Here is a 20,628-nt window from a genome sequence, read left to right as displayed (position 1 = left end):
CATTAGGATTCAGTTCAGGGTCTGTCTCTGTGAGTAGGTTAGCCATGCGTGTCATGGAGAAATCCAGTGAATGATAATGAATGATGAAGTGTGTGTGTGTGTGTGTGTGTGTGTGTGTGTGTGTGTGTGTGTGTGTGTTTGTGTGTCTATGCCAGGGAGGAGGAGTCATGCGTTTGCTCTATCTACACCCCTCATTCGTTCCTCCTCCACCTCGTTGGTGGTGTGTCGGCTGGAAGGACGGCCCCCGTGCTCTGACACAGTCACACAGACACACACACACACACACCTCCACGATGTGTCACTAGCCAAACATCCACCTGCCTCTTCCCCGTCATTCCCCGCTCTCCTTTCCATCTACCAACGCTTTGCTCTTTTCCCTCCTTTTTTCTGTTACTCACCCTAAGTCATTCTGTCCACTCTTCATCCCCCCCCCACCCCTACGCTCTGTGTCACCGCTACCGGGGAAGAAAAGAAAAGAGTCGAAAGAAAAATGCTCCGTCCGACAAAAAGTAAGAAGAGAAAACGAAGGGAAAAGAGTCGAAAGCCGGAGTGTGTTTGGAGCACAGCGATGCCTCCTCTGCCACCGTGACTCTTCTTCTTTGATGGAATATCCCGGACAGCGGAGGGAGGAAAGGACGACTGAAGGAAGAATCAAAAAGGACAGAAGAAGGCAGGACAACCAGAAGGGTACGGAGACACAAAACTAAACCATACATAACAATCATTCTCTAACAACTTCATCTCTGTGTGATCTCCTCCTCTCCGCTGAGTTGTGTCCACAGGCAGGGTTTTTTTTTTTTGGACTAATTGTGAAACTGTTCTCCGGACTCGAAGCGGAGAGTTCTTTTTCATTCTAATTAATTCCCCCCCCAATGCAGACCCTCAAAGAGACGTCTCTCTATAACTCTGTGTCTCTCTCTGCGTCGCTCTGTTTCTTCCGCTCTCTCCATCTGTCTGCCTTTTGAGAAGCAAATAATTGGATGTGGAGATTGGTTTCTCTGTGGCTGAGCCGGAGGATTGAGAGCAGACACACACACACACACACACACACACACACACACACACACACACACACCTGGAGCTCAATGTGTGTTGTGTATATGTACTTATTTGTGTATTCTTTAAAGATAACAACATTTTGTAAATTAAATTGTCACCAAACCTGGTGTTATAAGCTATTAAAATAGGCTCCTCTTATCAAAGGCTCCGAGCACCTGTCAAACATTGCTCCAACAGTGAGTGAATAGTGCTTTTTGGGGACTATTTTCAGCGGCGGATGAATGCACATTTGATTTTCTCGTGCTTAAAGTTTCACGTTTAAAAAAAGCTAAATAATTTCCCTGACAGGTTAAGCCCCGATCAAACATTTCTGGAACAGGAAGTAAGAAGTGCTTTTATTAGGGACTACTTTGAGGCACATTTGATGTTCTGGTGAGTTTTAACAGGTTCATAGGTGATCCGGTCTTTGGGTTTGTGGCAGAAATTCAAATTAAACTTTATAAAAACATGTCATTGGTGTTTTAAATAGGATTTAACCAACAACGAAGCTCTAAAAGACAGACGAAGACTTAAGAAATATTTACAATTCAGTGTATCTTCTGCTCCCAGTGCAGGGATCTGCTTTTTCCACTTTCTATTCAAACTGTGAGACATTTCATCTCTGTTGCAAACATGTTAAAATGTCCCTTCAGATGTGGCAGAATCTTAACGTTTTAGGATTCAATTACAGACAAAGAAAGGTTTGATAACTTCTTTTTTAGCCGTGCAAAGCTTAGTGAGAAGAAACTAAAAGAGAAAGAGCCGGATTGGTGGAGAGATTAGAGGTATTTCCCCGGAGAGAGGGAGAGAGAGGGAGAGAGAGATGAAGAGGATGAAGAGGAGGCTTGAGGAGCGTCTGAGACAAGAAGACGTGAGATGTGTAACACTGGCGAGCTGATTGAGTGGAGGACACACACACACACAGATACACACGGACACTCAGAAAAGATGTAAGGCTGCTCTCGCTACACTTTATGCTACGAGGCACGGCGCCAAGTCTCAAGAGACGCGCACACACACCTTAACACACACACACACACACACACACACACACACACACACACACACACACACACACACACACACACACTATAGTGGGACCCTTTTCACATTTTTTTTCCAGTCTTTTCTTCTTCTGCTGTATTCATCTCTCTCTCTCCTTCCCTCCCTCTCTCTCTTTCCTCTTCACCTTCCCGCCCAACCATACATCTCCCTCCTCCTCCCTCTCCTTCCTCCTCCCTCCTCCTTCCTCCCTCCCTCCTCCTACTACCGCTGCTCAGCTCCATCCAGACTCCATCCAAGTCTCATTGTCCTCACACACACACCTCGTCCTCCGAGTGTGAGCGTGCACAAGAGTGTGTGCGTGTGTGTGTGTGTCATTCCTACACCAGCAGCAGCAGCAGCAGCAGAAGCAGCGGAGCACCGGGATCCACTCTGAGGTGAGTGTGTTTCACCTTTTCATCTAAGAAAACACACTTTTATGATGTGATTTAGTTTATTTCTAAAGTGTGAGCAGGGTATGAAAGATTAAGGTGAAGTGTGTGTGGGAATTTCTGTGTGTGTGTTTGTGCGGTAACAGGGGTCAAAGGTGCTGACATTTGAATGTATATAAGATGGATATGGAGCTGGATATGTGGCTGTGTGTGTGTGTGTGTGTGTGTGCGTGTATGTGTATGTGCGTGTGTGTGTGTGTGTGTGTGTAGCCAGAGGGTAAGCTCGGCTCAGTCCGTACGTGCTCTGCTTATGAATTACTGACCACGGCTTGAGTCTTTACTCCCCACTAGTTCACGGCGAGCCCGCAAACACTTCCCCCTTTGTTTCTCTCTCCTCCGTTCCATCTTTCTATTTCTTCCTCTATCTTCCCTCCTTCCACATTCTGTTTGATTTGACTTCAGCGACTTATAATTGGCATGCCTGCAGAAGAGAAAACCCCCGCTACCGAAGCCGTGTGTGTGCCAAATGCAAATTCTCCCACAACAGTACAGAAACACACATGAGTTAGCTCTACTCTCTCTCTCTCTCTGTTGTCACACACACATTTACACACATTCCACGGCAGATTTAAATATTTCCCGGCGGGGTTGGAGCATGAACAGAAATAGATCTAATTCTAAATCAGGATGGAGAGCTCGGCCCAGGCAGCCTCACCCTCCCAACCCAGCCAGCAGCGACAACACTGCAACAAAAAAAAAGTTCAAAGATTCGCTGCGAAATGTTACCCGTGGATCGTCAAAGTATGAACGTTGAGACATGGCCAAACCCCACCAACATTTACAGAGCCGAAACAGGACACACTGGTAAAGATGTTTCAGAATTAAAGCCTTTTAAGCCTCGGAAAACAGGAAAGCTTAATGAAGCAGACGTCAGGACGAGAGGGCGTCTCAGTTTTGAAGAATTCCAAACAATGCGTCTAACCGTAACTAGGGTTAGAGAGTAACGGGATTACGTAATCAGGACACAGCAAAAGGTAACTGTATTCCCTCACAGTTACAAAAAAAAAGATGTAATCAGATTACATTTCTAATGAAAATTGGGGGTTATTAGCAGGATTAAAACGCTACTAAAAGAGCATCTAGTGTTTGATGTAAAGGATCAGGTGTCTCTCTCCTCTGTCAGCTGTTCTGTTCTCTCATACTTTCAGAGTGAATCTATACTCCTACTGCCTGAATCTGCTTCATGGGATCTTAATTTTGGAGAGCTACATTTTTTATAAATTATAATTGTGGAATGTTTGTCTCAAAATCCTTATTTTTTTATTTTAATTCTGATTATTTTTTCCCAAAACTCTTGACATTTTTCCATAATTTTTTTTGTCTTTTGTTATTTTTCTTTTCGAATTCTGACTTTAAAAAAAAAAAAGAATCTGCCTTTTTTTCTCGATTTCGGAATTTGTTCAGTTTTCAGATTTGTCCTCAAAATTCTGACATTTTTGTCCAAATTTTGACCTTTTCAATTTCAGGACACATTTTCCAAATTCTGAATGAATCTAAAAAAATCTCACTTTTTAAATGTTTCTGACTTCTTCATAGCTCTGAGAGGATCAGGTGTCCTCTCTCCTCTGTCAGCTGTTCTGCTCTCTCATACTTTCAGAGTGAATCTATACTCCTACTGCCTGAATCTGCTTCATGGTTTTCTCTTTCTTTGGTTCATTTGTTCTGTTTGTAATTCAGCAGCTGAACCTATATGTTCATAAAATAGTGTGTGTGAGATTAACTGTGTGTGTTAAACTGAAACGGAGCATTTCCTGTCAGCTCAGATTGTCTTCCTGCTTCTGTAAACTGTAGTATGAGCTCATGTGTTTCAGTGTTGGTGTATGGGCTGGATATGCTTCATGAAAGGCAGGTTTTTGAAACTGGTTAGGTCATAGAGTGCTGGATTTGCTGCGTAGAAACTTGACTTTTTAAAAAAAGATTTCCGGGAGTTTAAGCTGAGTTGATCCCTCTGTTTTGCCTCTTGGCTGCTACAGTAGCATCCGGATTAAGCCTTGGAGTTAAGATAAAGATCTGGAGTTGATGAGCTCCTTGCTTCCCCCGGTCTATCTGCCTACCTGTCTGTCTGCCTGTCTGTCTACCTGTCTGTCTGCCTGCCTGTCTGTCTGTCTGTCTGCCTGTCTGTCTGCTGCCTGCTGCCTGTCTGTCTGTCTGTCTGTCTGTCTGTCTGTCTGCCTGCCTGCCTGCCTGCCTGCCTGCCTGCCATGTCAGGGGCTGACTCGGGAGCAGCAATAGGATAGGTCACGGCCCGCCAGCTGCCTCCAGCGTTCCCGTGGTGGAAGGGATAAAGATGGGGATGTGGAGGCTGGAGGGGGAGGAGGGGGGAGCAGGTTGAAGGAATGTGTGTGTTCATGTGTCAAAGTGTGAGTTGGTGGTGGCAGTGTGAGAGATAAGCAGGGTTGTGGGGGTTAGGATAAGCAGCACCTGGATCGAGAGAGAAAATAAGAGATAACAATGCACAAAGAGAAAGGTTGGGGGTGTCGGGGGGGTTAGAGGTGGGTGAAGCCTCCAATATCTACCTACAGTCAGGACGGATGTCACATCGGGACCCACTCATCCTCTACCATCCTACGCCCCCCCCCCCTTCCCACTAACCGCTTCCCGCTTCCTCTCCTCTTTTTTTTTTTTTTTTTGACAATGAGCCGACAGCAAAGAACAAAAGAAGACATAATACATGCAAACCCTCCTCTCTCTCTCTCTGCAGTCAGGAAGCAGAGGAGGAGGAGGAGGAGGAGGAGATAGGGATGAGTAAGGCATGACATGTAAGGCGATTGCGGTAATCAATTATATAAAAAATAAAATTAGCTGCGCTGCGGTTGCTCCAGAAAAGTCAAACTGGTCTACTTGTGAGAAGACGGCGAGTATGTGGGTGCACTTTGAGATGCAGAATGCAGTTTATTGCAAGTGAGGAAAGATTCATTGATTCAGTGTTCTCTCCTTAAAATAGGGCTCTCATCGGGACGTGTTCTCAAGTACATTTCGAGGGAAAGAGATGACTCTGAAATATTAAGTTTCTAATTAACGTCAGCCTAAAACCGCCCTATCATGATACGTCGACGTTGTTTCCATTGGCCCAAAGTTCCAATTATGTCAACTTGTTTCCCATCGACTCTTCGACGCGCAACCAATCAGATGACTGGCGCTTGTTAGGTTCTAAATCTTGAAGAAGGAATAGGCAAGTAGAATCCTCTCGTCAAGTTTTAACAGCATATGATGACATGATAAGTCTACAAAAGGAAAGCACAGCTGTGGTCCTTCCCTACGTCACTGAGCACAGTCCACATCTGAGTAGTTATCTGTCTACAGCTCATAGGAAAAGCCTCGATCGCTCAATTCCAACAGCTTTTCTACTCTCTCTCTTTGAGGTATAGTCTTCTCTCATTGGCTGGTGGTGCATAGGCATGTCCATGTCTCTTAGTGCATTGTTGATTTAATCAGATCCTCAGTCGCCCTCAGAGAGAGGCGTAACCAAATAACATCCTTTACAACATATTGTATAACACGTCTTGGGCTGGGCAAATGACATAATCAAGCACATTTGATATATTGATTGTTCTCACACTGCCACAAGCTAGCATGGTAGAAAACCTTAGAAAACAAAACTACACTAACTATTTCTCACTGTAGAGCTTCAATCAAAGGCAATTACATGTCAAACGAAGATCGAGAATCATCGATAATACCATCACTCAAGTCTTGAGCTATTAACAAATGGCTTAAAATAAAACCGTGTCTCAAAATCTGTCCATCTTTGGAACCAGGCGGGAACACGTACTGAGCCCACTTCATTTCTGCTCTCACCTGGTCATGAAGGAGGGGTGAGGACCGAAAGAACGAATTTGGGGTTTCTTTAGAGGGTGATTGGAGTCCAGTCATCCAGGAGGGACTAGAAAGGAACCAGTTGAGATGGTTCGGGCACTTGGATGCCACCTGGGCGCCTTGTCCAGCTGGGAGGAGACTGTGGTGCCGACCCAGGACCAGGTGGAGGGACTATATCTCCACACTGGCCTGGGGATCGCCTTAGAATCCCCCAGTCAGAGCCGGATGACGTGGCCAGGGAAAGGGAAGTCTACTGGAGCTGTTTACTCCGAAACCCGACTCCAGATTAGCGGTTGAAGATGAAAAGGTGGATGGTTGGCATGCATGTATTAGAAATGCACGAAACTGAAAATCGTGCTCACGAGGTCACATGAGCTGTGACTACAGCTAGCTCGACTCACCCTACACACTTTTAAATCCTGGACACTAGCCGGCGCGCCAAGTAGACTTCTGACACTCTGCAGCATAGGGAATATAGAGTGCCGCAGGATCGAGTCCTAAAACCCGGAAGTGAGTTAACATGTTACCACTTCTGGTTCCCTCCTCTCAGAGTCAGTGCGAGTTTTGGAAAATAGTTCGAAATAAGGTCTGTGGTTGACACAAATTTAAGAGAAGGATCACGTTTTGTTCTACGACATTACATACATCAGCAGTGACCCCCCCCTTGAAGGACTTCTAGTTAAACTCAGTGTGGCTAAAAGGAAAAGCTTTGTTAAAATATGCAAACGCACGAAAGTCAGTTGAAACGATCTTAAGTTGGCGTGCCGTTGAAGTCCTGCGACCCCGCTGTACTCCGCTGTAGTTCGTTTATAGCATGACGTTAGCATTTTGCTTCTGGAGATTAGATTTATGCTTCGAAAAATTATAAAGTATGGTAGACATGTGGAGATTATCCGGCTGAACAACACGTGCATTTATCAAACAGGTTCATTTTCCACAGATCTTATTTTTTCCAATATTCCGAAATCCTCCGGAGAAGTCGCATTGCTTTTTTGTCGGGGGAACCATGCGCAGTTTACAAAAACACGTCAGCCCTGCACCGCTCTATAGACTCATTGTCAATGATGCACTCGTTCAAAAATGAAAAGAATGATTGCCTTTGGTTATATCCTAAATCATACAACCAATAGTACACTGAAAACGCGGAAACGTGGACTTTAGTTAAATGTATTATGTCATCAAATGTCACATAACTTTGTTGACAGCGGTAATATTAAGTAAACTCAACTTAATATTATTGTTGTTGTTGTTGTTTGTGAAATGTGTTGTAATTACAGTCAGTTATACGATGTCTTTATACAGTTTGATTATTGATGGATGCTGGGGTTACAGTTTATAGCGTCTAAAGGGTTCTTCGGCTCGTCCCTTTGGCCTCACTCCTCCCGCCTGCTGTATTACACATATTAGAGATCCCCCATCCCCACCCCCACCCACCCCCCATACGCAGTGATCACACTGGCAATGATTTGAGCTGCGGTAATTAAAGGAGTGTTAGCAGTGAGTGAATAAAACATGCATCAATCCTTCTTCCCTTCGTTTGAACTCCCCCCTCCCTCCCTTCTCTTCTCTGGTGTTTCCTCCCTCTCCCCTCTCCCCTTTTATCTATTTTTATTCTTCTCCTCATCACCTCTTTTCTTATGTTTTGTTCTGATCTTTCTGCCTCTATTCATTCCTCTGTTTCCCTGTCTCTGCTCATCCCTTCTTACCCTCTCTTTTACCCCTTTATCATCCTCCCCCTCCTCCTCATCCTCCTCCTCCTCCTTTCTCCTCTTCATTCCCAGAGGTGAACCAATGTGTGCAAGCTGTTGCAGCAAGGGCAACGCTGGCGTGCTACACAGTTAGTCGAGCAGGGTGTACAGCATGTGTGTGTGTGTGTGTGTGTGTGTGTGTGTGTGTGTGCGCACTTGGAAACACACACACTTTATAGCACTAGACACTGCAGGTGCTGCATCAAGATAAATGAGCCGTCATTAGCCAATCAGGTCAGCCGGTGGGAGGGCGATGGAATACGGAGGAGCGGGTTCAGCTAGTGGAGGTCAAGCCTCTGACAGGGGAGTGTGTGTGTGTGTGTGTGTGTGTGTGTGTGTGTGTGTGTGTGTGTGTGTGTGTGTGTGTGTGTGTGTGTGTGTGTGTGTGTGTGTGTGTGTGTGTGTGTGTGTGTGTGTGTGTGTCTTTGCACAGGGATATTGAGATGGAAGATTTCCTGATTAGATGTGAGCTCTTGCAAAGTTGGCTTCTTCTTCTCCGAGCTTCCCCTTCCTTTCACTCCTTCCTTCCTCCACCCACCAGCGCTCCTCTGGGAAGCGGAGGATTGTTGTGCTGCCGTTTGACGGTCTAATTGGTATCTCCAGCACGTTGTTTATCTCCTCATCGACGACTCGTCTGAGGGAAAGAGACAGGAGGTTGAGAAGGAATTAAAACCGTTTCAGAAGTCTAGTGTCTACCTTGGAATTTCTGCAGGAGGGAAGATGTAGATGTCATATGCTGTTTTTTAACTTCTTCCCTGAACACTACTCCACGGAAAATGCTATAAAACCAATTAGAAAGTTAGACTGGCATATATTCTCATTACGGCGCTGTAATAAATCAATGGGTGTGCAGGTGTGTTTGCCCTCTTAACATTTACACTACGGCTAATGCAAATGGATTTATGCACAAAGTGCTCGTTCTCACAGCCAAGGTGCTGCTGGGAAGCAGGAAGGTAAATGATTAACCCCGAGGAAAGAAACTCTAATCCCGCCCCCCTCTCTCTATGAATGTGTGTTTTGGGGGCTTTCAGGATGGCCGGTGGCTGTCTTTGATCACTAATCCTTTCTCTGGCCTGACTTTCTGTCCCTCGTTCTTCTTTTTCCTCTGCCCATCTCTCAGCTTTCTATTTTTATCTCGCCTCATCACCTCCTATGTTTGCATTTTCGCCTTACCATGCCTGTTCTAGGCAGGTGCTCACCCTTCTTCTTTCTTTCTTCCTCTCCTCATCCCTCCCTATTTCTCCCTCTCTTCGAGTGACCCTTGTTTGCAAGCGTTGCAAACAAGTGGCTTGATACACTAGTTTATACATGTACTCATGCATGTTTTGTCGTTTCGTGTGTGTGTGTGTTGTCTTGCCGCACTTGTGAAACACACCTTTATAGCATAGATCACCAGGTGCGAGTAGATAAATGTGCGTGTCATTGACCAATCCACCGGAGGAAAACGGAGGAGTGGGCAAGCTATGGATGTAATGGAAGAGTGTGTATCGATCGTTATTTGTTTTTTTTTTTGATTTAGTGTGGGATTGATGTGTAGTTTTGGATTTGTTGTGTTTTGTTTTTTTCATTGCACAAATGAATGAAATCCAGAATTGGTATTTGCGTTGCTTCTTCTCTCCGGTTCTTTCTTATCACCCCCCTCACCGAAAGGCAAATGACCTCGGATGCGGAGAATTTTTAGTCTGTTTACAGTTACTATTAGTATAGCAAGTAATGTTTAGTCCTCATTAAATAGTCTGAGGCTATGAGTTAAGGGTTGAAAAGACCGTAGGTCTATGTCTATTGGTTGAGCGGTGTGATCATATGCTGTTTTAACTTTTTGAGTACACTGACCCACGGGAAAAGGTATAACCTAGGTTAGATGCTATATTTCATAGGCGTGTTTATCATAGGTGAGCGGCTGTATTCAGCCTCAACATTACACTACCTAATAAAATGGACTTAGCATAATGGCTCACAGCATGGAGATTGCTGAAGCAGGAAGGTAAAATTAACCGAGTAAAGAATCAAATCGCCCAAACCCCCTATGAATGTGTTTGGCTTTCAGTATGGCCGTGGTGTCTTTGTACTACCCTGCTGTGCCGCGTTTTTGTTTCCCTGCAACTCAGCTCCCCACTTGCCCGCAGGCCAGTTGCTGTGCATGAGCGCCAGGATTATTAGGCAGTGTTTCATTCTTCCATTTTCCCTTTGGGGTGTCTCCTGATCGAAAAAATAGGGGAAAACTATTTTAATTATACTCATGTCATGTTTTGGTATTGTGTAAATTGATGGAGGAAGCAAGCACACGAAATATCACAATGCAATATTAATTGTCTTTTTGAATCAAAATCAATCGGAAAACAAGAAGAATGGATACCGGATTGTTCTGGGTCCGGAAAACGGCAGTAGCTACATAAAATGCTGTAAAAGAATCGCACTTATGCAGACGACTCCACTTTATACACGTACAGAGGAAAAGGGAGCCCGTAGGAACCTTATACCAAAGACAAAGTTGTGGCAGTCACACAAACCCAACACACAGTCGACACCTAGCTAAATCTAACATCTGTTGCTCACAGTCGATACAGACCGAGCCCCCAGGAAGTGCACCGGACGCTGATGCAATATTCGTAGTGGCCAAACGGTGGTACTACAACGTCCATATCAGACCGTGACGTCACCTGGCTCAGAAATACTTTTCCAGTTCACTTACATGTGCAAAGACACGTCTGGAAAGCAGTGGATCATTTTAACTAGTTGTTTTTTAAAGTTGTTAAATGCTTTTAAAGCCGAATCCAGATTTAATTTCCCTGTCCATTCATTCTACTGAGCTGAGAGCAGGAGATCGGGGGCGGGGCTTAAGGGAAAACTCAACTGCGCATGCTCTATGCTCTCGACAGCCAGGCATGATGGGTAATTTGTGGTACCTTGCTAGCTACACCTCTTAGCTATTGGATGTTTTTGGGATGAATTAACACGGGCTGCAACAACCCAAAAATGAACTTTAGGCAAAAGACATTCAGTCTGATTTAGGGCTTAAAAATGATCAACCGGCCACTATTAGACCCATGACCGGCATTCCTAATGCAACCCAACTCCACTTCCCCTTATGAGCTTTAGCTTTATCTCAGCATGCATTTTTTAAACAAAGCAAAGAAATGTTCCTCATTATTAAGGAGATATCTTCAGGTGTGATTGCAGTAAGACGAAGAACCTGCCTAAGTACCCTTATACCAACACTATAACCAGACAGACCTTAAATACAGTTCTGTTGGACTAAAGGCTGAAGACATTTTTATCTTTCTTTCCGATGCCCTTCCTCTCTTAGCCTATTTCCATCCGTCTTCCTCCCTCCCTCGGTGTCTGCAGATGACTGTGACCTTTATGTCCTCGTTTCTCTTACTCTCTCGCTCTCACTTGCTCCATTTCTCGCCTCCTCTCAGTTTCAGGTAATCTGTTCAATCGCATGAGACACGACTCTTGACTGAAGCACACTCACAAAAAAAAAAATCAGTCCCTCTCTCTCTGCCTTTCTGTCATTCTCCGGTGCAAAGACCTTACAGCGTTATTATTCAGGGAGTTCATAACTTCACAGGAACTCCATGGTTGGCCGGGCCGTTGTAGTGTTAGTGAGACCTGATAATCCCCCTGCTCCCCGGCGGACATTGTTAAGCCTAATTCCCCCTGGAACCTGGAGGTTATAATTAATGTACCTCTAGCAGACCTCGGGAGCGCCTTGCCGGCTCCAGTGTTGCTCGGCAAGGAGGCAAGAGAGATAATAATAGATACCAACGAACAACACAAAGTTTAAGTTTGCATACAGGACAAAGTTGTGTTTTGACTGCAGGGAAGTCAACTTAAAGTCGAACCAAGATGCTGAAAAATCAAAATGTTAGACCATTTCTTCTCCGCAAAAGTGTTTCAGATAGCAAGGGTTGCCTCTCTTTGCTAAATACATTTTGACTCACTTTATTTCCAAAGTTAATTGACAGATAATTACATTTTACAAAGTGTATGACCACCTGAAGGCAGGGCTTATCATTCCTGTCACAACATAGAGTTTAGATGCAATGCATCTTAAAAAGCAGGATAAAATGTTCCCACTTCTGTACCCTCGTAGCATCGTTCAGACGAAACGTGACTAAAAGATTTAATCAATCACAACGGCACTCAGGAAAAGCTCTTTTTCCCATTGGGTCCAAGCCCACAACTGGTGTTTGCTGCCTTTTTCTATTTGATATAAAAGTTAAATTGGTCCTTTTTTGTTTGTCAGACAAAACAAGCGATTGGGTTTCATCACTCTGGAATCTGGCGGCAACCTGTCATTGACATTTCTCATAACCTTTTGATGGTTGAACTCTTAATTACTTACTATTTCAGTCTAAAACATACTCTTGTAGTTGTAATTTAAACAAGCAAACTGCTTGTACTCTGATGTTATCAAGTGCATAACATTAACTCAAGGTGAGTCACTGCACACAGAGTAAAAGGAAAGCCGGTTGATTCATAGAAATACAAAAGAAGATGTATTTTTCGTTCACTTTGAATATCGAGCAGTCCTGCTAAGATTGCAGGTACAGCCATGCACAGGTGGAGGGGTGTGTTGCTGCTTGTGTGTGTGTGTGTGTTGGGGGAATTTGGAAATGTGTGTGTTGAGAGGGTGAAGCACAAAGCACTGGCCTGTGGAGGAGATAGAAAGCTCCTGTGTGTTACCGAGTCAATGGGCTCTTTGTTCGCTAGGACTGCGAGACAGTTAGCCATGAGACTCTGCTACGCACCATAGTGTACCTGCGCACACACACACACACACACACACACACACACGCACGCAATTGAAATACCTCCGCCTGACAGGACGTCATTTAATCTCCGTCCACTGTTCCTGCTTTACCTTCTATATCACCTTATCAGACTTTCCCCTCTTTGCTGCTCACCTTCTCTTCCCATATATCTATCTTTCCCGACCTCCTCATCCCACCCACCGCTGGCGTCTTTGAGTTTCGAACAACAGAAACTGTTTCCCCGTTACTTCAGCCCCCTCTCGGTTATCTAGATCGGGGAGGGGTTGGTGGGCGGGAGTCTTTACCTGAGAGCAGGACAGAGGGCATTTTGTGTCGGACAAGGGGGCAAGAGAAAGAGATTCGGGGAGGGCGGGTAGAAACAGGAGGGGGGGAGACAAGAATGCCTCAGATACAGGTAAAGGCTTTGTGTGAGTAACAAGTGCAGGAAGCCAGGACACACTACGTTTGTAGGGTCTACGTGATGGTATAGAAAGAGTGGCGTAGAAGGACGACAGGAGAAAGGGAGGTTAGGAGGAAAGGAAAAGCTTGATATGTGGCGACAAAGAGTGGACGGATCTCGGGGAAATTCAAGATGTAAGTAAAACCATTTTTCTGAGGTTTTTAAAGGGAATTCTGTGAGCAGTCATGTGTCTTTTAAGTTCACCCTCATGCATTTAATGACCCTAAAAAAAAAAGCTCTACATGAAAGCGAGTTCCCTGGGAATCGGAAAATATTTGAAGCAATCGCGGGGTCTCTCTTTTTATTCTGTTAGAGCGTCTTATTGCCCGTTAGATGAAGCTTTCTCATCGGCTACTTATATTCCATGAGTAGATGTCAGGCACTTGTCAGCATGAATCACTCTCACACACACACACACACACACACACAGGCGTTCTTCTTTGTATGTGTGCGAGGGTCCAAAGGAAGGGGCGGTATAAATAATGGATAAAGTTTAATAAGCTTTCTGCGGAACGTCTATGGGCTGTTGACCATTGGGATCAGCATTAGGATTCTGTCACTCAAACTCAACAACACTGCGCTTATCTTTTGCTCTACACACACAGACACACATGAACAGACACAAGTCAAACTGCACACACACACACACACACTCACACATTAAGGCATGCGTTCTTTCACACATACGCTGATCGCCTTATCTCGCCGTCCAAACAAGAAGATAACAAATAAAGCGGCATTGTGTGTTTCCACAGAGGATCTCGATAAGACACAAATCAGCTTACACGAGCAAACATGGACAAAACACACAATACACGAGCACATGCACGGGAGCTATGAGGCATGGGGTTGAAAAAGACTCACAGAAAGATGGATGACACTGGCATTAATCCCACCTGTTTTCCAATTCTCCACACGGCCGCCGTTCTATATTCTTGATCTTATTTCTTCTTATCGCTGAATGTTTTTCCAGCCCTCTGACTTCGCGCTCTCCTGAAAGGAAAAGGGATTCCCTTACAAACTGTAAAGCAGCTCTTTGTCCATCAGATACAAGGGGGAATATATCGTGCAGGTATTCGTGGATATATTTCTGGTTATTAGCATTCATGCAGGTGTGTTTATGGGTGTTTTTACCAATCGATCTTGAAGGAATGGTTTCGGGAAAAGACCTGGAAGTTAGATAAAAACAGTCGATACCACTCATAAATATTTACAGATTCAGCCAGCGGGCAGTTAGCTTAGCATAGCACGGAGAGTCAAACCAGGTGGGAAACAGCTAGTGTGGATCTGTTTAAAAGTTTGAAATGTACTTACCTGCACCTGAAGAACTCCAATTATTATCACAACTTTCTATTTTTGATGATCAATTCCCCACCAAGAAAGTCAGTAACTGCAGTCTCCAAACTGTCGGACTATTCCTGTAGGTAAAATGCAATTTTACCGGCCATTTCTCAAACCAAGAGTCACATTTTTTGACGGACCACCTTGGATACGTACATGCATGTGTGTGCATATTGACAAATCGAAAGCTAGTGTGAAAACTACATTACAGCAGGATTAATGTTTGATGCATAGGAAGGGTATTTAAACCTTTTGACTGAGTTTTATTCATCATGCTTCACATATCCATCATGTCGTCTCCCATACGCCTTCACTACAGATTTTCTGCCGAGGGGGTTCGTTTTTATCTCTAAACTTCCACTAGTTGACAGTTAGTGGTTCCTCGGCCCCAGAGAGCACGCCACAGGCTCTATTTTTTCTTAAACTCAGCACAAGGTGGGAACAGATGGAAATAAATCAGAATGACAGGTTTGATCTGCTCCAAGGAGCGAAGGGTTTTGCCCAAATTTGACAACAGTTTGATGACGGTTGGGCAAAACACCACCAGAAGATCCTGTAGTCAGTATTGACAGTGACATCCTGTCAAGTGGCATTGCTTCTGAAAAGTCAGGAAAAGCATGCTGGGAAATTAGGTTGTTGCTGCTGTATCAACACTGGACTAAATTACGCATATCACCAAACTAGTTAAGGGTTTGTTGGTGGTGCTTTTTATGTTAACTGAGGGTAATCAGCTTCATTCAGTTGTAAATTAAGGTGTTAAACTAGTACCACTTTACAATGAGACTACCATTAAAAGGGATTTACGAATAGTTTGTAATTCATGTATGAATTAGGTTGTGACTTACACTTTATAAATCATTAATGAGCTTTTATAAGACAACAATAAACTGTGACTGTCCACTGTGACCGGCTGCTTGCCAAATAGTGAGCCCACATTTATCTGTACTGCTAAACCTTTTATTGGCTACTTAGCTTAAAGAGATGCCAAGAAACATCAAGATGGATGGGGGGGAATCAACTCAGTGAACAACAGATACCAAGGATGCTTGCTGAGGAAGAAGAGGAAGGAAGCTAGGTAGCCAATATAAGGCTTAGTCATCTTGCCAAATAGTGAGCCTGTGTTGATGTATGAAACTATGTCAGAAGTGGTTTATAAATGGGTGCTTAATGATTAATAAAGTGGTTACAAACTTATTAATAACCCTTTATGAATCTTTTAAAAAGGTAGTCTTATCGTGAAGTTGTACTGTTTAACCTTTTAAACAAAACTCCTGAGGCTGAATACATCATTTATCTCAATATAAACTAAATATAAAAGTCTGCAGGCCTGAAAGGTAAGCTACATTTTGCCCTGTGGCAGCTTTGATTGAGCATTACTGTACACTTTCCCGAAATGCAATAGGTCACAAACGACTTTTCTAATGCTATGAATTTTATTGATGAGATTACTTGAAACAGGTGGGAGGAAAAGTTCGTTTTTTCCTCGCCCTGGTGAATCGCTATTGGCCTTAAAGTCCAACAGCAGTCATTTGAATGCATTGAAGCAGCACCAAGTCATGGGGATACTTGGGAACAAGACTACCTTGAAGTTTTCTTTTTCCAGAGTATTAAATAATTCAGTTTGCTTCTTCCTTGGATAAATCACCAATGTGTTTTCAACACTAGTTTGGATCCCTCCATGGTTCATTCATGGTGCCAGGCTGCACTCGGGCCTTTGGCTGTTCATTTAAGTGTGTATTTGTAGAAGCACGTGGGCTGCTCTGCCTCCCTCTCCTTCTTCTGTTAACGTTGACTCATCCATTTTCAGCCGGTTAATAATTCAGAGAGGGGTCTGCAGGCTGTGAAAGAAACCCCGAGTAATTACACACACCGCCAAAACAAGACACTGACTCCCGATTGGCTGGCAGGGTAGTCGGGACGGAGAGAGTGGGGAAGGGAGAGATCGGAGGATACACAGTGGAGACAAGAAGGATACACAGTGGAGAGAGGTGTCTCAGCACTGTTGTAAATCCTCTGCAGGGCCTTGTAAGCTGTCAGACAAGCTGAGGGTGTTAAAGTCATGAAGTGAGAGCTCTACACACACTCCTGGACACACACATCATCGTGCAGAGGGAAAAGTTTGACTCCTGAGTGGCTCGCTGCTGTGTTTTATGGCTTTCTATTCCTATGTGATTTTTCTCTGGCATGTCACATAGGGTCTTAAGCCATTGGGTACAGAGTGGGAGATCTGCAGACGAAGGATTAGATGGATATATGAAATGACAGGAGGGATAACACAAGTGCACACGGAGAGGGTTTTTTATGGCACACACACTCGTACACACTGCATGCCTTGAGGCGTTTCGTCTCCGCTTGCAGGCAGCCTGGAGTCTGGCTCGGCTAATTGCCCCCATAAGACACAGGTTGAAGCGCACATCAATCCCTAAGGCCACACAAACACGCATTAGTACGGACACTTTATGTTTGGTCTGGGCCTTTGTTATGGTCACACACACACACACTCACACACGCGCGCGGCGAACACTGCTGGTGCTGCTGACTCAGGTTGGTATTTAATGAAGCTCTCAGTTTCACCTCGAGTCTCCTAATCTAAGCGCTCGTTTGTGATTGGCTTCCAGCGTGCTTTCGGAAAAATGTTAACGTTGGGAGTTTAGTGAGCCTTAAGACTACTTCTGGCTATAAGTGTGTGTGTGTGTGTGTGTGTGTGTGTGTGTGTGTGTGTGTGTGTGAGTGTTTAAAAGGACAGAGTGGGAGAGTAATTGAGCTGCATATAAGGATGTGAAGAAAAATGTGCGAGGAAGCATAATGGTAATGTGTCTCCTGTCTGAGTGACAGCGCTCAATAGACCACCATGCCAATCTTTACCGCAGTGTATGTTTGACTGACCTATTGAAGGAACTGTGCATTGAGTTTCCTGCTGAGACCGCTGCAGAGACCTGAAAGACAAACTCCCACGGCCTTGAGCATTATCGACAGCCGTCTCCTATACATTCGCTCGATTACAACACCAGCTGTAAGCTATGTGAGTGATGGGAAATCCCAGATTTTGTCAAAATGATCGCTCTTTTATTTTGAAACTTTCCCGATTTTATCTGATTGGCTTAGTTGGGGTGGTCTGCTACCAAGTGAAGTGAAATGGGTTTTTGATATGGACCGTTTTTTATTATCACTTATTCCTAAAAGATCTGTATATATTTTTTTCCAATTTCAGATTATTTTTTTTTATGTCCGATAATGTTTTCCAAATTCTGACTTTTCTTCCCTAAAATTCGACTTTCAAAATGTCCCAGTATTTAACTCCTTTTTCTCATGTGGCCCTAATCATCTTCTTTTTAACACTTTTTGTCTCGCAATCTTTTTTCCGTTTGATTTTCTTTTCAAACTTCAGATTTTTTCTCCCAAATTTGAATTTCCGACTTTTCTTCAAAATCATCACTTTTTTCCTCAAAGATCTGACTTTTTTTTTCTAATTTCAGATTTTTCCTAAATGTTGACTTTCTGAAGACACTGGCGGGCAACTTCACGAGGGTTAGCAACTGCATAGAAGTCTAGGAGAAAAAGACACTGGATTTAGTACATCAGAACACATCTTTCTGGCATTTTTTAAAATCTCGATCCTTCATTTTGTGAAGTCTGGTCCCATTTAGAGTGAAAAATAACAGTAATGAAGGATGTTTAAGGAATGGTAAAACATTTAAAACCGTTAAACATTTTAGTTTTTCAGTTCATTGAAGTTGATTGTAACTTTTGGCGTACCGAAGAAAAGGGAAACCGAACGACTGACCGACGATTAAGATTTGAAGCTCATTCGTTACGAGTAGGAAGAAAAGTTCCAGGCCGCAACTTCTGTGGATCGGAAGTGAAGCTAAAGGGGAAGTGCCTCAATGTTGCATTACATTTGAATACCCAGCATAGGGAAGGGTTAGCGAGGTCTGGTTGTATAGAAGTCTATGAAAAAAAGGCACTACTTCTCATTTGATTTATTGCCTCGTTAATGATTTCCCTGACGAGTTTATGGTCCCAATTGCTTCTCACAAGTCTTATTGATGTTCATTTTGGAATATAGGTCCCTTTAAGAGTGAAATAGACGATAATGCAGCGTGCTTAGGGGTCACGCTTCCTTAAAATTGACAGTGTTGTCAGGTTTTGGATCCCTGCAAGTTTTCTGTTCATGAAAGTAGATTGGGACTTTTTAGTTCCCCTTTAGAAATGTACTTCTTATCATTTAGTTGTTTTTGTACTTGCTAAAATGAAAGTTGTATGAGTAAATGTAGATGTGAAGGGATCCAGAAGTAAACCGAAGATCCATTTAATAAGCCTAAAGATGCAGTTTAAATGATTTATTTATCATTAGCAGGCAGGAGGTTTGCACTGGTGGTTGTTTTCTTCCTCAGAGCAGTTGGCATCCACTGCACAGCATGACGTGGCAACTTTCTTACTTGATCATATTTTTTTTACTTTAGGCAAGTCTTTTAGTCAAGCTGGAAGTGAATCCAGTGATGCCAGAAAAAAAGGCTTAACCTCTTCATCATTTCAGCTAAAAGTTCCAACTCGAAACTTTGCCTCAGTACGCAAATGAAAAGCCGGAAAGAATTCATAAATTCTTCTCTTTCTTGTTCTTTGATACTGGATATCTTGTTAAAACTCAACGAGCAGTGTGGTATCTGCGATTGCCAGATGAAAGAGACACATTTTAACTCCTCTCTTCCCTGTCCCTCCCTTCCCCTCTCTCTTTCCGCAGCTTTACGTGGATGCGGTGCGTCCGATAGGCCATGCCCTTCACCTGGGCCTGCTTCTGCGGCCTGAAGGGCTCCTGCTGCCGACGAGAGAAGAAGAAAAAGCAGCAAGAGGAAGAGCAGGTTGAGGAGGCGGAGCGAGGCAGGGATCGTGAAACTGAGGTGTGGTAGTGGTGCAGCCTCTCCTCACCTTCACCACGGTCTTATTCTTTAACAGACTCAAATATACCGCCTGTGTGTGTTACTGCTGCCCAGCAACGACTGTCTGATATTATACATGTAGGTACTATAGAGTGGTGCAGAAACAAGTCATCCAACCTGGAAATTACTTAGCTATTTAGCACTTCCGGTTCCCTTGAATGGATTTTTGTGTCGTGGCTAAAAGGTCTGTGGTTAAAACACACCTAAGAGATTTTCCCACGTTGGTCTACGACTTAAAATGTCTCAGTGAATACTCCACTGGTGAATATCCAAAGCTTTTATGTGTCATAAATACAGCGGTTGTCTAAATATACGACTACACATCATCACGCCAAACATTAGCCGCCTTTAGCTTAGCATTATGCAACCACAATGTCGTTTTTTTCATAGCCTAGCATTAGCTTCGTACTTCTGCCGATGACAAAGTAGTGTTAACACGTGGAGATTATCCTGCTGAACCAAAACGAGATGAGTGTATGTTTGCCACAGAGCTTATGTTCTGCAATTCATTGAAATCCAATGGAAAAATCCCATTGCTTTTTGTCGAGGGGCCTCTTAGCGATGCGTCTTTTGGATTGGTTTAAAAATGCGTGATCACTGCACCACTCTATAACAGTGAAGGGGCTTCAGAAAGCACAGGCTTTTATTGTGAATATGTACTAATATGTGACGGGTAGTATCTTTGACTTCATGTATTTTAACACTTTTTAATCTGTAAAAATGTAATAAATATCAAAATAAAAACCTGTGACCTTGGAGTTCATCCCCCATTACCCTCCGTGCTCACTCTTTTCCCTTGGCAGCTGGCGAAAGCAAACGTTTCTTACCGGTTTGATTCATTTCTCGCCGAACTGTATAAGAGCGTGAAGAGCGAACCATTATTCCCTCGGTCACACCTCTCCCCATCTCTCCCCCCGTTAATCACACCTCCACGGAGGCTGAATCCTCACCCCTACCTGCTTATGTCGGATCAACTTAGCGAGAACTTCAGCCAAGTGAGAAAGTGTACAGTAATTTTCCAAAGTCACCCATGGA

At 43.8% G+C, this 20,628-nt stretch overlaps 1 long non-coding RNA gene across 1 annotated transcript; it reads left to right on the top strand.

Annotated features, from left to right (window-relative positions):
* The first annotated feature begins 226 nt into the window (after positions 1-226).
* Positions 227-20,335, top strand: LOC134883189 (uncharacterized). The gene is made up of 3 exons (XR_010168245.1): positions 227-687; positions 2,319-2,477; positions 19,398-20,335. It is a non-coding gene; the product is annotated as an uncharacterized LOC134883189 (long non-coding RNA).
* The last annotated feature ends 293 nt before the right edge of the window (positions 20,336-20,628 follow it).

This window comes from Eleginops maclovinus, chromosome 20 (genome assembly GCF_036324505.1).
Source record: "Eleginops maclovinus isolate JMC-PN-2008 ecotype Puerto Natales chromosome 20, JC_Emac_rtc_rv5, whole genome shotgun sequence".
NCBI classification, from domain to species: Eukaryota; Metazoa; Chordata; class Actinopteri; order Perciformes; family Eleginopidae; genus Eleginops; species Eleginops maclovinus.
Note: the sequence above shows the minus strand (reverse complement) of the source record. Positions and strands in the feature narration are given on the sequence as shown.